Source organism: Aegilops tauschii, chromosome 2 (genome assembly GCF_002575655.3).
Source record: "Aegilops tauschii subsp. strangulata cultivar AL8/78 chromosome 2, Aet v6.0, whole genome shotgun sequence".
In the NCBI taxonomy this organism is placed as follows: domain Eukaryota; kingdom Viridiplantae; phylum Streptophyta; class Magnoliopsida; order Poales; family Poaceae; genus Aegilops; species Aegilops tauschii.
In genome coordinates, this window is record NC_053036.3 from 10184430 (window position 1) to 10198274 (window position 13845).

Genomic DNA, 13845 nt, shown 5'->3' on the forward strand with positions numbered 1-13845 from the left:
TCCAAACAGGGATTGATGAGGTGGCAGACCAAAACTGGGATCGGTGGGTGTTGGCCGCGTTGCGGAGAAAAGTTGGGTCGGCCCATAAGGCCCAGAGCGTCCACGCAAGGGGTAGTCCATCCCCACTCGCGGCGTCCCCTGAAATTCCCCTGCTCGAGCGGCGGCAATGGCGACGGGCGGATGATCGGCTCCGGCGGCAGCGATCGTGACAGCTTGACGACGAGCGACGTCAAAGGTACGGTCTCCGACCTCCTCCTCCTCCTATGGCTGCAATTGAAGCTCTGACTGCACTGTTACTATTAGGGTTTCAGAGAGAAAAATTGGGGATTTTCTGCGATTAGAGAGTTAGGGTTTTTGGCGATTTTCTATTCGTTTTTGTCAGTCCAATTTCTCGGATTAGCACAATGTAGTGATATACTCTTGTTTGTTGCAGCTCAATCATGGACCCTAGTGAGATTTTGAATGTCAGATTTCATTTTGGGGGCCAGTTCATCCACATTGGTCCTGTTTTGGATTATCTGGGGGGAGATGAAGCACTTTCATTGATTGAGAGGGACAAGTTGTCATTGTTTGAAGTTCAAGGGCATTTGAAAGACCATCTGGAGTTCAAGGAATCGATGAAGTTGTATTTTCATGTTCCTGGGAAAGAACTAGCTGATGGTTTGAGGTTTTTGTTTGATGACAGTGGTTGTGCTAGCATGTCAGACTACATTTGTGTTGCAGATGTAGCTGATATTTATGTGGAATACCATGGGGAGCAGGACAGTGAGAGTAGCAGCAGTGCTAGTGGTTATGAGAATGAGATTGTTGATGTTGGTATGGATGATGATGAAGCTGAAGAACCTGACATGGTCATTACTGCAGAACCAGATGATAATGGTGTGCTCACTCAAATGAACAACATCCAATTTGAGCATCCTAGGGCAAGCAAAACCATAGTGGCAAATGAGGTTGATGAAGTGGCAGGAACTCAGTTGATATTTTCTCAAATATGCAGTCCAGATGAAGTGCCAGATGCAGTGCATTTTCAGAGCAATTTGAGGACAGATGCAGTGAACTTTCAGAGGAATGTGAGGACAGAGGAAGTGAAGGATCAGAGCAACAACCCAGCAGATCAAGTGAATGTTGAGAGCAACAATGCAGTTTCAGCTAGTGATTCTGAAGAAGATACAGAGTACATACCACACAGTGAGGACAGTGGAGAAAATTCAGAGGTTGTTGAGCTCAGAAGGCATGCTAGAAAATTTAAGAAGAGGATGAGAGATACAAAGAGTTGGCTTGCAGGTGATTCAACAGCTCCTATTCCTATTGACTTAATTGCAAATATGGAAGATCAGTTAGAGGGAGAGGAGAAACAGTGGGGCTATGACTCATCTGATGAGGATTATTCTTATGATGAAGATTCTGATGGGCACATGGTGAGGAGGAAGAGCCAGTATCCAAGATACAATAATGACTCAGAAATTCCACACTTTGCATTGACAATGGTATTCAGGAGCAAGAATCAGCTTGTGAAAGCATTGAAGAAATATGGGATTGTGACCAAAAAAAGCATTGTGTTCTTGAAGTCAGAGAGTAACAGAGTTAGGGCTAAGTGTGGATGGCCTGGCTGACCTTGGCTTATTTATGGAGCCAAAACCTCAAGAACAAGCAGGTTTCAAATCATAACATTTAATGATGAGCACCATTGTGCACAAAACAGGGAGAACAGACTTGTGACAGCTAAGGTTATTGCTGAAAGATATGAGCACTTCATTTTAGCTAATCCAATGTGGAAAATTGAGAGCATGAAAGCAACAGTTCTTCAGGACATGTTTGCTGATGTATCAACTTCTAAGTGCAAGCATGCAAAGAAGCTTGTCATGGACAAGTTAAGGGCTGGAATGAAGAATGAATACACCAGGGTTTTTGATTATCAGCTGGAGCCACTTAGAAGTAATCCTGGAAGCACTGTTGCAGTCTGTTTGGATCCAACAAACATGGAACAAAACATATTTCAGAGTTTCTATGTCTGCTTTAATGCACTGAAGTTGGGATTTAAGGCTGGCTGCAGGAAAGTGATTGGTTTAGATGGTTGTTTTTTAAAGGTGCTGTCAAAGGAGAGCTATTGTGTGCTATTGCAAGAGATGCAAACAATCAAATGTATCCAGTGGCATGGGCAGTTGTTGAGAGGGAAACTAATGATACATGGAAGTGGTTCATTGCCCTGCTTATTAAAGATCTTGAGATTAATGACAATGGAGCTGGCTGGGTGTTCATTTCAGATCAGCAGAAGGGACTGATAAATGCAATGAAGGATTATTTGCCAAATGCAGAGCACAGAATGTGTGCTAGGCATATCTATGCCAACTGGAGGAAGAAGCATAGGGAACATCAGTGGCAGAAGAAGTTCTGGGCAGTTGCCAAAGCAGCAAACAAGCAGGACTTCAACTACTATAAAGCAAAGCTTGCCCAAGAAACTCCAGAAGGTGCAAAAGACATCATGAGAACAGAGCCAGTGCACTGGGCAAGGGCTTTTTTTCCAGTGGGATCCAATTGTGAGTCTGTTGATAATAATTTGTTTGAATCCTTCAATCATGCAATTGTTGAAGCAAGGTTTTATCCAATAATTTCAATGCAAGAAAAAAAAAAGGAAAACGGTTATGGTTAGAATTCAGGAACAAAGGGAAAAAGGTCAGAACTTCCATGGAAAAATATGTCCAAGTGCATTCAAGAAATTGAACAACAGCATAGCAAGAACCCAGTTCATGGAAGTACTTTGGAATGGCAAAGATGGATTTGAAGTGAAACTTGTCACTGGGAGAAAAAGGCAGTGCACAGTGAGTCTTGACAACTGGACATGTTCATGTGGCTACTTCCAGCTAGCAGGTCTACCTTGTTCCCATGCAATAACAGCTATCTACAAGTGTGGAAAAAAAGTGGAAGATTTCATTGCCCCTTGCTATTTTGTTGATGTTTTCAACAAAATTTATGAACATTGTTTGATGCCTGTGGAAGGTGAGGAAATGTGGCCAGTTTCTGAGAAACCTAGGCCTCAAGCTCCAGCATATGCAACCATACCAGATAGCATGCCAGGCAGGCCTAAGAATAATGATAGAAGGAGAGAAGAAAGTGAGAAACCTAAGCCTAGCAAAAAAATGACCAAGCATGGCACTGTAATTATTTGCTCAATGTGTGGCACTGCTGGACACAACAAAACAGGTTGCAAGAAAAACCCATACAGAGGCAAAAAGAAGAAGACTACCAAAAAAAGGGACACAACAAAGGTGAGTTTTATTTTTTCCATGCATTTCTCTGGATTTAAATGATTTAAGTTGGTTCTCTGCAATTTAAATTATCTAAGTTAACATCACTTCAAATATTTTGACATGTAGCAAACTGGAGCTAGTGCACCTGCTACTGGCCCAACAACAGCATTTACAGCAGCTACTGCCCGAGCAAGAACTTTTGCAACAACTACTGCCCAAGCAAGAGCCTCTACACCAGCCACTGGCCAAGCAAGAGCATCTGCAGCAGCCACTGCCCCAGGAAGAGCATCTGCACCAGCCACTGGCCAAGCAAGAGCATCTGCAGCAGCCACTGCCCCAGGAAGAGCATCTGCATTTAAGCCCCCAAGAGCAAGAGCTGGCCAAACAAGTGCACAACCTGGGCCATCTACTAGCTATAAGAGAAAAAGAGCTCCTGCATCATCTATTCCTAGCTTCAAGTACTTTACTGCTAGTGGCAATGTGTAATCTTGCCTAGTTTCATTTGTTGCAAACATTAAGGTTGTGTTGCAACAGAAATCTTTTGCAATACCAGGCATATTAAGGCTATGGTCCTAGCTTTTGTAATCTATTTGCAAATATGGATTTGATGTTGCAGATTCTATCTACTTATAATGCCAAAGATATTTGCTACAATTTTCTTACGATGTTGTTTGCAAATGCTCAGGGTAAATGATATTTGCTATAATTTTCTTATTACAATTAGCAGCAAATGCAAATGCTATCTTATATTGTGTACATTCCAATGATCAGAGAAGTAATATATAACTTGGTTGCAATTGACTGCCAGATCACAAATTTCATTCCATACATTGCATTTCAAACAGAGTTCCACAACTTGACAGATAATTGGAATGATCCATACATATAATTGGAATGACAGGTAATTGCATTGCATACAAGATCCATACATTGCACATGCATACACTTGTGAGATCACAGCAACTTGACATTCAGTTCACTACAAATTTCCCTAGCACTAAACCAAGCACAAAGACAATCATGACAAATATCACATTCATATACTTGCTCTTCATTGCATCTATTTCTTCATTCTTCAACCTCAACTGCTCTTGCAGAGACATAGCCAGCATTTCACCTCCTGCTTTATCCTCACTCATAGCCACAGCTGCAAATGCATCTTCAGTTCGAGCAACAGTACCTCCACCCTTCAACCTCCACACCTCATCTCTCAAATATCCAATTAAGTCACTAAAAAACTTTGGCAACGGATCATCATGCCATTCAACATACCCACAACCACCATGCTACGCAATTGAACAAAAGAAAGAAATCAGAATGAGGGGATGAGGAAGAACAGAAGAATGAGCAGAAAAATCGGGGCTAACCATTGCATTGACGCACGCGTAATACCTCCTCCCCGGGTTCTGACGGCTCCAAGAAATCCATCTCGGTGTTTTCCGCCGTGGATTGCAGCGGCATAACTTCGTCGGCTCGTACGCCATAGGCTGCTCACGATAGCGCACCGGCGACCTCGCATCCGTGTCCCTCCTTCCCGACGCTCGCCGGAATCTAGGAGCAGAAGAACCGCCTGATGACCACGACATCGCAGTGTCCGCCGGCGCCGGCGCCGCCGCCGCACCAATCGCCCACTCCTCTCTCCCTGGCAGCCGCCGGGCTAACCCTAGCTGTGCTGAGGAATTCCCCAATTTGATTTGGATCGGGATATATTCCACCCGCGCGCGCACCGGTCAACTGGCCCACCTGACAGAAGAATCCCGGTTGACTATGCCACGTAAGCGTTTTCCTGCCCAAATCGACTGCAGGGTTCATTTTGGACCGGGATTAGAGAGTTGAGAGTGCTGATTACCGGGATTGGGAGTTGAGGGTTCGATTTAGCTAGGGTCTACGAGTTCAGGGTTTATTTTGGACTTTTTCCCACGCCGGCCGGGCAACCGGTCCGTCGTCTCCTTCCACGACCTCGCCTGCCTGGACCGAGGCCTACAACGACGCCATCTATCGCACGCTGCTGCGGGCCCCGCTCGACTACTCACTTGGACCACATCGCCGGCGTCGGTCACGCCGACCACTCTCGGCTCACCGGAGCTCCTGATCGCCCTCAAGACCGATTATACGAGTACAAATTTGGTTTTAAGGGGTTAAACCGACCTAGTGATCCCTGGCCGATTTTTTTCCTCCTCGTGTCGGCCATCGCTTATATTTACTTGGCCGAGGCATGTTCACTAGAAAAAAAAATCTCCTTCTCCCTCGCTCACACCGCATCCACTCCAGTGCCACCCAATTAAATCCCCCCGCCCGTGCCGCAGCTACCCCAACACCCCCAATGACACTTCCAATCGGTTTGCACAATGAGGAGCCCTACCGGATGCATCTAGAGCTCGTCGCCGAGGAGCGTCGGCGACTCAAGCTGTACAAGAAGGGGGTTGCCGACGAGGACGAGGTCGGTCCGTCAGATGGGGAGGATGAACCGGAAGTCATCGATCTTTTGTCCATCGACCCTCACCCCGACGCGGTGTGAATTGGAAGATATCCTAGCCTAAAAAGGCTACAACTAGTTTATTTTTTAGTTTTTTCGTTCGAATCAACCAGTTTAAATTTGTGTTATGCAATGTAGTTTGAACCGAATTGTGTTATCTATGTTTATATTCTTTTTTTGAGTGAACTCTATGTTTATATTCGTGTTATGCAATGTAGTTTGAACCAAATTGAATTATCTATATTTATATTCTTTTTTGAGTGAACTCTATGTTTATATTCGTGTTATGCAATGTAGTTTGAACCGAATTGGGTTATCTATGTTTATATTTGTGTTAATGCAATGTAGTTTGAACCGAATTGGGTTGCCTATGTTTATATTTGTGCTAATGCAATGTAGTTTGAACCGAATTGTGCTATCTATATTTATATTCGTGTAATGCGAAGTTGTTTGAGTCAGATTGGGCTAGCGATGTTTAATTTGTGTGATTTTTTAGGGAGTTAAAATCAAGAGCCCAACACCATCCACAACATTTGGGCCATACCTCTGGTCACCGGCCTAGACATCTGTCTGTGGTCCACCATGGCCCTATCCAACCTATGGAAAATTTGGGACTCTCGAAGTGCGCATGTCTTTCACAATGATTTGCATGCTTCAAATGTAACGATCCAAACCATTGTTCGAGACATCTACCTGTGGCCCACCATGTCCCTATCCATCCTATGGAAAATTTGGGACTCTAGAAATGCACATGTCTTCCGCAATGATTTGCATGCTTCAAATGTAACGATCCAAAATATTATTCGAGATATCTACTCGTGACCCACCATGTCCCTATCCATCCTATATAAAATTTGGGACTCTCGATATGCGCATGTCTTGCACAATGATTTGCATGCTTCAAATGTAACGATCCAAAACATTATTCGAGACATCTCCCTGTGGACCTTTGGATGTAATGCTCCCTCTCTAAAGGTGACGGCCAGGTCTTTCGTTTTTAACAACTACACTTTGAGTAATGATTCAGGTGGCAACCCTCTCCCCTCGGTGATTGTTAAAACACACACACACACACATGAAAAATTAGCATTAGCTATGATACAACTTATAAAAGCAATTCTCTATTCGGTATCTCCCCTATATCATCAACTATCATACACCGCAGAATTAAGAGAGATTTTTGTTTTTGAAGTTGAATTAAGAGACATTTTGATATAATCATCAAAATGTGTCCACGAAATTTGGAGCCATCTTGCCTCGACGCTGGCCCAACTTCTTGTCCCGCTGACGCGTGGGGCCTCCCAGCCAACCAAAAGTTTGCAGCAACCATTTCCGTTCGCCGTGGGACCCACTCGTCAGCAATTCCCAATCTCTTGCTGCCTGCCCAAACCACGACCACGAGGCTCCTCCCCCCTGGCCACCGGCGAGCCGCGTCGGCGCCCAGCATGGACAATCCCCGTCGCGGCTCGTGCGGAGCCACGGTGGTTGCCGGCTTCAAGTGAGGGGATGGAGGGAGGAGAGGAGCCTGGCTAGGTCAACTGCGATCGAGCACCCTAGGGGCTGGCCGACGGCGAAGTGCGCCGCTGCGATGCCCTGCAAGCTCTCCGGAATCGGCGGTAATTTGAATCTAAACCTGCCCCATTTCCCGAAATCACGATGAATTTACCGATTTCGTGGGAGGCGCCTCGTAGACAGAATTCTTAATCTGAATTTTTACTGATTGCAACTGTAATCTGGCCTGATCCAAGTCTTTGCGGCATCCACACAACGACACGACACACCGTAGAGATTCATCTTCCTACATATAGCTTTATGGGTTTGATGGGATGGTGCCATGGAGTTAGTTACCTATGGCAAAATGCTAGTCAAAAGTTTTTTTGTATTGTTGCTAGTCAGAAGTTCAGAACCATGCCAAGATGATCATGCTTGTTAGTTTATTTAATTTTTGTTTCATTAGTAACCCACTTTGCTGAGACTAGCCAGAGGTAGTACTGAGTAGTAGTAGTAGTAGTAGGTAATTCGATTTCAATGATGTTCTTGCTTATCTAAGAAGCGCAGGAGGGGTTGGTAGATCTGATTAAACATAGAAGTTTGTTGTGCACTAAGTCGTTAATTGGTATATGTAATACATTTAGTTGAATAGTATATATGAACACATCCGTTTGTCATGTATCAGAAAGAAAAAAGATTGGCACTCATTGTCGCTTCCTCCCTGGCAAGGCACTACCTTGATGTGTATCCTGAGCACGACTTGTAACAAATTTAGGGAAAGATTTATGAGGGGGTATCCTTGATTCCCATGCAATTAGAGTGAAGTCCCCGTTCGGTCTAACACTAGGATCTGTTATAAGTCCCCCAAATGTCACACTTCACCATTCCTTCTTGATTGAGACATTAACACTATAAGGTGCCATGCTAAGTGGATGTTAAGCAATGCCCGTTATGTCCACTGGATGGCCTTTGCCACGACACATTGCCGCGGCGATCGCCGGACGTGAGCAGAGTATACAAGCTGCTGTGGAGAGCAGCCACACCAAGGAAGAAGAAGATTCAGGGTAGAAGAAGCAAGCAGGCGATGTAGAAAGTTTGTTTAGTTCGGTTCGATGATTTTCCTTGGCAGTTGCTGCATCGATCTTATCGTCACCAAGCTGAACCACAAGTCCATCGCGTTAGCCTATGGTCCATGTCCGATGAGCCCAGTGTACCTCTACTCATGGATATGACAGCTTTGTTCCATATGCATGGTTGGGTGCACGCCATATATGTAGAGGATCTTTTAGCCATTCTTATCGCCTTGTCCAAAATATGCAATGCCAGAACTGAACATTGAGTCTGCTTGTCAACCCATCCATGAACATATTTATTGGGACAAGTGAGTTAGGCTACAGTCTCGTAGAGAGATGGAACAACATAGATCCCCAATCCTTGATCAGGTTCTTATTCCGATCATCACCACACACATGAGCAACCGAAGTTTTCTTCCCAACTGCGACACCACCTATGAGTTGAAGAACGTGCAATACATGATCACTTGGAGGATCGTTCTGCTCCAGCAAGAAGCTCAAGAGCCTTTTCTTTTCAGCGTGTTGGCTGAACATAAAGTTGTCAGGTGTAAAGATAAGTGTCGTATGGCCTGCTAGTCATGCACTCACATCCACCCAGAAGCACAACAAATTCTGACATGTTAGCAACAACAATTTTTAAGCTCTGCAAAGCAGCATGTGGCTTGAGGAGCATGGCCTTGTCGTCTTTCCCCGTTGTTGTTAGAGAACACTTGAGGGGAATGGCTAAATATAAACTGCTGCTACATGAGACATTGCTGCTAACCTCGTCGAAGCCTGCAGTATCTTCGAGGGCTATGTACCTCGAGGTATCATGCAGATGGTGTACTCTGGGAGCATCTTGAGTTGCATCATCATCCCGGAGTTGCTTATGTATTGACTGTCCGCCTCCTTGACTATGGTGCCAACTCTTATCAGGAGATGCTGCAACCTGTCCACCACCTTCTCCTCTAATTGTGCATGGCTGGAGGAGTGGTACTTGCTCATCAGGAAGGAGACGAATAAGCTCACTAGTTCACTTGCAACTGCAGATATGGTAACCTCCATGGCCGGGTTGATGAGGTAAGCTGCTGGTAGGTCTGTGGACAAATTTAACTAGGCTGGCCTCTACCAAGTCTTGAAGAGACTATTGCTAAAATTGAAAATGCTCCAGGGATGACTAAACCATTGACTGTGAAGAGTGAGTGGGTGGGTCGGTGGGAGGCACAGATATTTTTTTAAATGCCCAAACACGTGATAGGAACAAGCCAAGTTTCCAAGTAGCTAGCATAGAAAAAGTTGACCGACCAGTATTTGTAACATTCACGGTTGTCCCGCTGCAAAATGTATATTTAACCATCTTTGCATTTGTCTTTCTTTGGACTCCTTATGTTTTACATACGAGGGAATGACATCCCATATATGTGCAGTCTACTATTGCAATGTTTGACCATGGAAATTGTTTGGGTTTTTCCAGATGAACTTCAGTAGAGAGAAGCAACGGACAGCTCATTCACAAAGAAATGGCATGCACACTTTTTATCTTGGTCAGTGTTGAGAATCACAATTCTTTACATTAGAAATCTTTCAGAGCACATGTATGGTTTGTTTCTACATTTGCTCATTTGGTTTCGTCAGAACCCAAAAATCAAACAGGAAGGCCTCAAGGAGTTCTTGCACCACTACATGTACATGCCACTAGATAAATGTAGAGTTCCCAGGATGTCAAAAAAAAGTTGAATTCCAGGGTCCCACTTAATGGTGGCACTCGTGCTCAGTCTCACTTAATGCGCAAGCATGCGATCGAATAGGGCACACCACTAACCTATGGATTCGTGTGGTTGTTGATCACACATTTACCACCATAGAAGTTTCGGAGATCATGCTGATAACGTATTTCAGAACCATAGAGAGTCTACCGAGAGTGGACTTTCCAATGATCCCATATTTGCCTCAAACTAAACAGTGGCTATTAATACAGAAGGTCAAGAGGTTTAGCTACTACTTTGGTATATGTATGTACAGAAACAGAAAGTCTTAAAAGCTACTGGAATGAAAGGCCACCATCGTCAATTAGTAGTAAAACTGGAATCAAAGGTGTCATAATCACTATTGGCGAACTGGGGATACATATGCGCACTGTTCTGTACGCTAGAGCCTTATACAGAAAATATATCTAGATACCATGATTCCTCTTGACCTCTATTCTTGATAACAGGACATGGCAAACAGGGAGCAGAGATGATGAGCTGGGCTCTGTAGAACAGAAGATGATGGTTTCATCATTAACCTTCCTATGCAGCCTCCTTTGCAATATAGGTGATCATTATTACCAGTACTTATTATAGTATTTTTGCTAGGAAAATCTGCTTAATATTGATGATGAATCATTACAATTCTGATGTCGCATACTAGAGTACAGTTCTATATTATTTTTCAAGAAAAAAATACTGGTCTGAACATGAGATTTTTTTTGCAACGAGAAATGCTGGATGATAAGAGATATAGATGAATAACATATTTCGAAGAGATGCCAAATGTTTTCAACCATTGACCGATGAGTTCAAGGATGTGTGATTTCACATAGTTAATTAGTTAAATGTCCAAACACGTGACAAGGACAAGCCAACTTGTCCAAGCATTTTAATGAAAAAACCGACTAGTATTTTTAATATTTGTGGTAGTTATGTCCAATTTAATTGTTTGTTCCATGTATATTTAATCATCTTCATATTTGTCTTTCGTTGGACTCCTACATTTTACATATGAAGGAATGGCAAGAACGGGACCTCTCCCATATGCTCTGTGTAGACATCCAGAGGATCACTCATGTAGACTAATGTGTGCTCATCTTCCAGAACAAGCAGACATGTGGCTTATCTTTATTTCTGCCCATATGAATCTCATACCTTTTGAACTGTTTGCTGTCTCAGTTTGTTATTTTATTTTCTAATTCATTGTGTCTGCATCTATTAGTCCATGCATGCTTTGAATCTTTTCAATCACATTTCCTTAGTACATATACGTACAAACAATTTAAGGCTAAGCATTTAGCGCATAGTGTTTTATGAGGTCATGCATTTTCCGAGCAAGATGTTGACTACATACAACAATATCCTCAATTCATCATCAAATGTACATTTATTTGTTTATCAGAAGTTTAATTTTGGCCTTGGTATTATTTATAACTACTAGCTGGGTACCCGTGTGTTGCTAAGAAATAATAGAAGATGTATATGATAGTGATTTTTTTGCTTCGCCCATACATAGCAAGTGTGTGATTCCAAACAACACTAAACACCTCTCTGCCCTCCTCCCCTAGACTGCCATGCACCCGTCCGGGCATCTTCCTCCTTGTTGTACATCCTCCTCTGCACCCTCATCCTTGATAACTGATTGTGTGTTTGGTTCCTGCATGAGCTTGTCACAAATTACATCCCCCTCTCCACCCTCATCATGCCAGCCAAAATCCCCTGGAATTAGAACCCTTGTCACAAATTCATAACTGAAGTCGCAAAATCATACCGTAAATATTCTTCATTTTTATTTTGCAATTTGCTGTAGTTCAAATAATGTATCAGTTACCCCAACACCATAGTTGAACTTGTAGCCGAGAAGATATCCCAAGGGCAATCCAAAAACTTGCCATCCTCCTCCAATATCAACCTCTTGAACCATCATCCGATCAATGTCAACAATTCTAGAGATAAGGTTGAGGCGACTTGAACGAAACAAAATCATTATGTTGTGAGATGAAAAAGCATAACTGAAACCCATAGGCTGCACGCTATTGCACCATTGTCAAGCCAAGCAGTCCTCTGCTGAATCTTCTGTTCTTTGCCTCTTATGTGGCTGCTTATCATCTAAGCCTAGGCGCTAATCCACCTTCACTGAACAGGATAAAACCCTCGATTTTAAAATCTAGACATTCTTATTGGACCGCTCAAGTTAGCACCAAAGATACAGAATGAGTTCAAAAGATTCTGTTGATCGAATTCTTTTGTCATTCCCAGGGAAATTGCTCTTCTTACACACAAACAAAAAGATTGAATATCCATGAAACTTGATCAAATTAAGCAGAACAAAGAGTTAGAAAGTGGAAATATTTCTTGCCCAAGCAGGGAATCCAAATATTGAGCTACAGCAGAGAGTACTTGCGGACATATGTTGTGCTTCTTGGCAAGAGATAGGCAAAGAGTTCATTCTGAATTCTACCCATGAAAACCAGAAGTAATTCATGGTATGATAATAGTGCTGCGAACAAGGGCTACGTCATTGTCGAGCAAAGAGTTCATTGTTCGTTCTTCTCTCCTTCGGACAAGACATCAGTTGCCACTGCCGCCATTATCATCGCTGGGGCAGCGATGGCGACCGAGATGAGGGCGGTATGACGGGGACGGAGACAAGCGTAGGACAACGATGGTGAAGGGCCGGTCGTCGTGCAGATGTGAGTGGTGGGAGGTGCAGGGCATCGTCATCCATGCCAGGACTGCGGCCACCGCGACCATGGGGTGGACGAGGAGGGAGTAGCGGCGGGAGGCATGGATTGGCCACACGGAGCAGAGCACACGACGGCGGATAGAGATCTGGGCCAGTGAGGTGGCGTGCAGAGGAGTGTGAGGGCGGGCGGTGAAGCATAGGCTGTGGTGATTTTTTCTCTGGAGAGAAATGAGATCAGGAGCGAGGGGACTGGGGGAGATGGGGGCTTGGGACCTGTGTTGGTGGGTCGTGGTTGTTTGCTTTTCCCCCGGTTTTTCTGCTATTTACTTTGAGCGGGGATGGGACAAGGGGTGGACTGGTTTTTCAGGAGAGTGCGAGGGATATCGATCGATTAAGACAGCAGACTTGCCGTTGTAGTAAGGATAAGAGAAACTGCTAAGATAACTGTACCGAACATAGTACTATTACTATTCATCTCTGGAGAAGCAGGTCATGTGCAACTTGTGAAGCAGCACTTGGTAAATTTTTAACTTTCTAATCCAAACATACACCCACCACTACATGTACATGCTGCTAAATGCATGTTTGCCGTAGTGATATGGTGGATTTGAGATGAGGATACCAGGGGAATTAGGCAAAAAGGAAAGATCAGTAAAAAGGAAAAAGGTTAATTCTTGTTGCATTTCATTCACTCAAGCTGGGGCTATAGTACTTCCACAACGGTCACATTAGGCACTTGGAAGTTAGTTCACCTAAGATTAGCAGCTTAAACCAGGCTTAAACAGCTAACTAGAGACAACAAGGAAATGATAAATGACAAGTATAATCGTTCCGCTAGCTACACTTGGTCACTCCTGAACTATCGACGAACCTTGAGTGAAGGTGGCAAAGCGATTGCCTGCATCGTCTTGGAGGGCTCAGTACCTTGAGGTATCAAGCAGACGGTGTCCTCTCATGGCCTCTGAGAGCATCTTGAGCTGCATCATCATCCCAGAGTTGGTAATGTATCAAACGTGCGCCTCCTCGACGATGGTGCCAACTCTGATCAGGAGATGCTGCAACCTCTCCACCACCTTCTCCTCTGATCATGCATGGCTGGAGGAGTGGTAATTGTTCATCAGGAAGGAGATGAACCGACTTA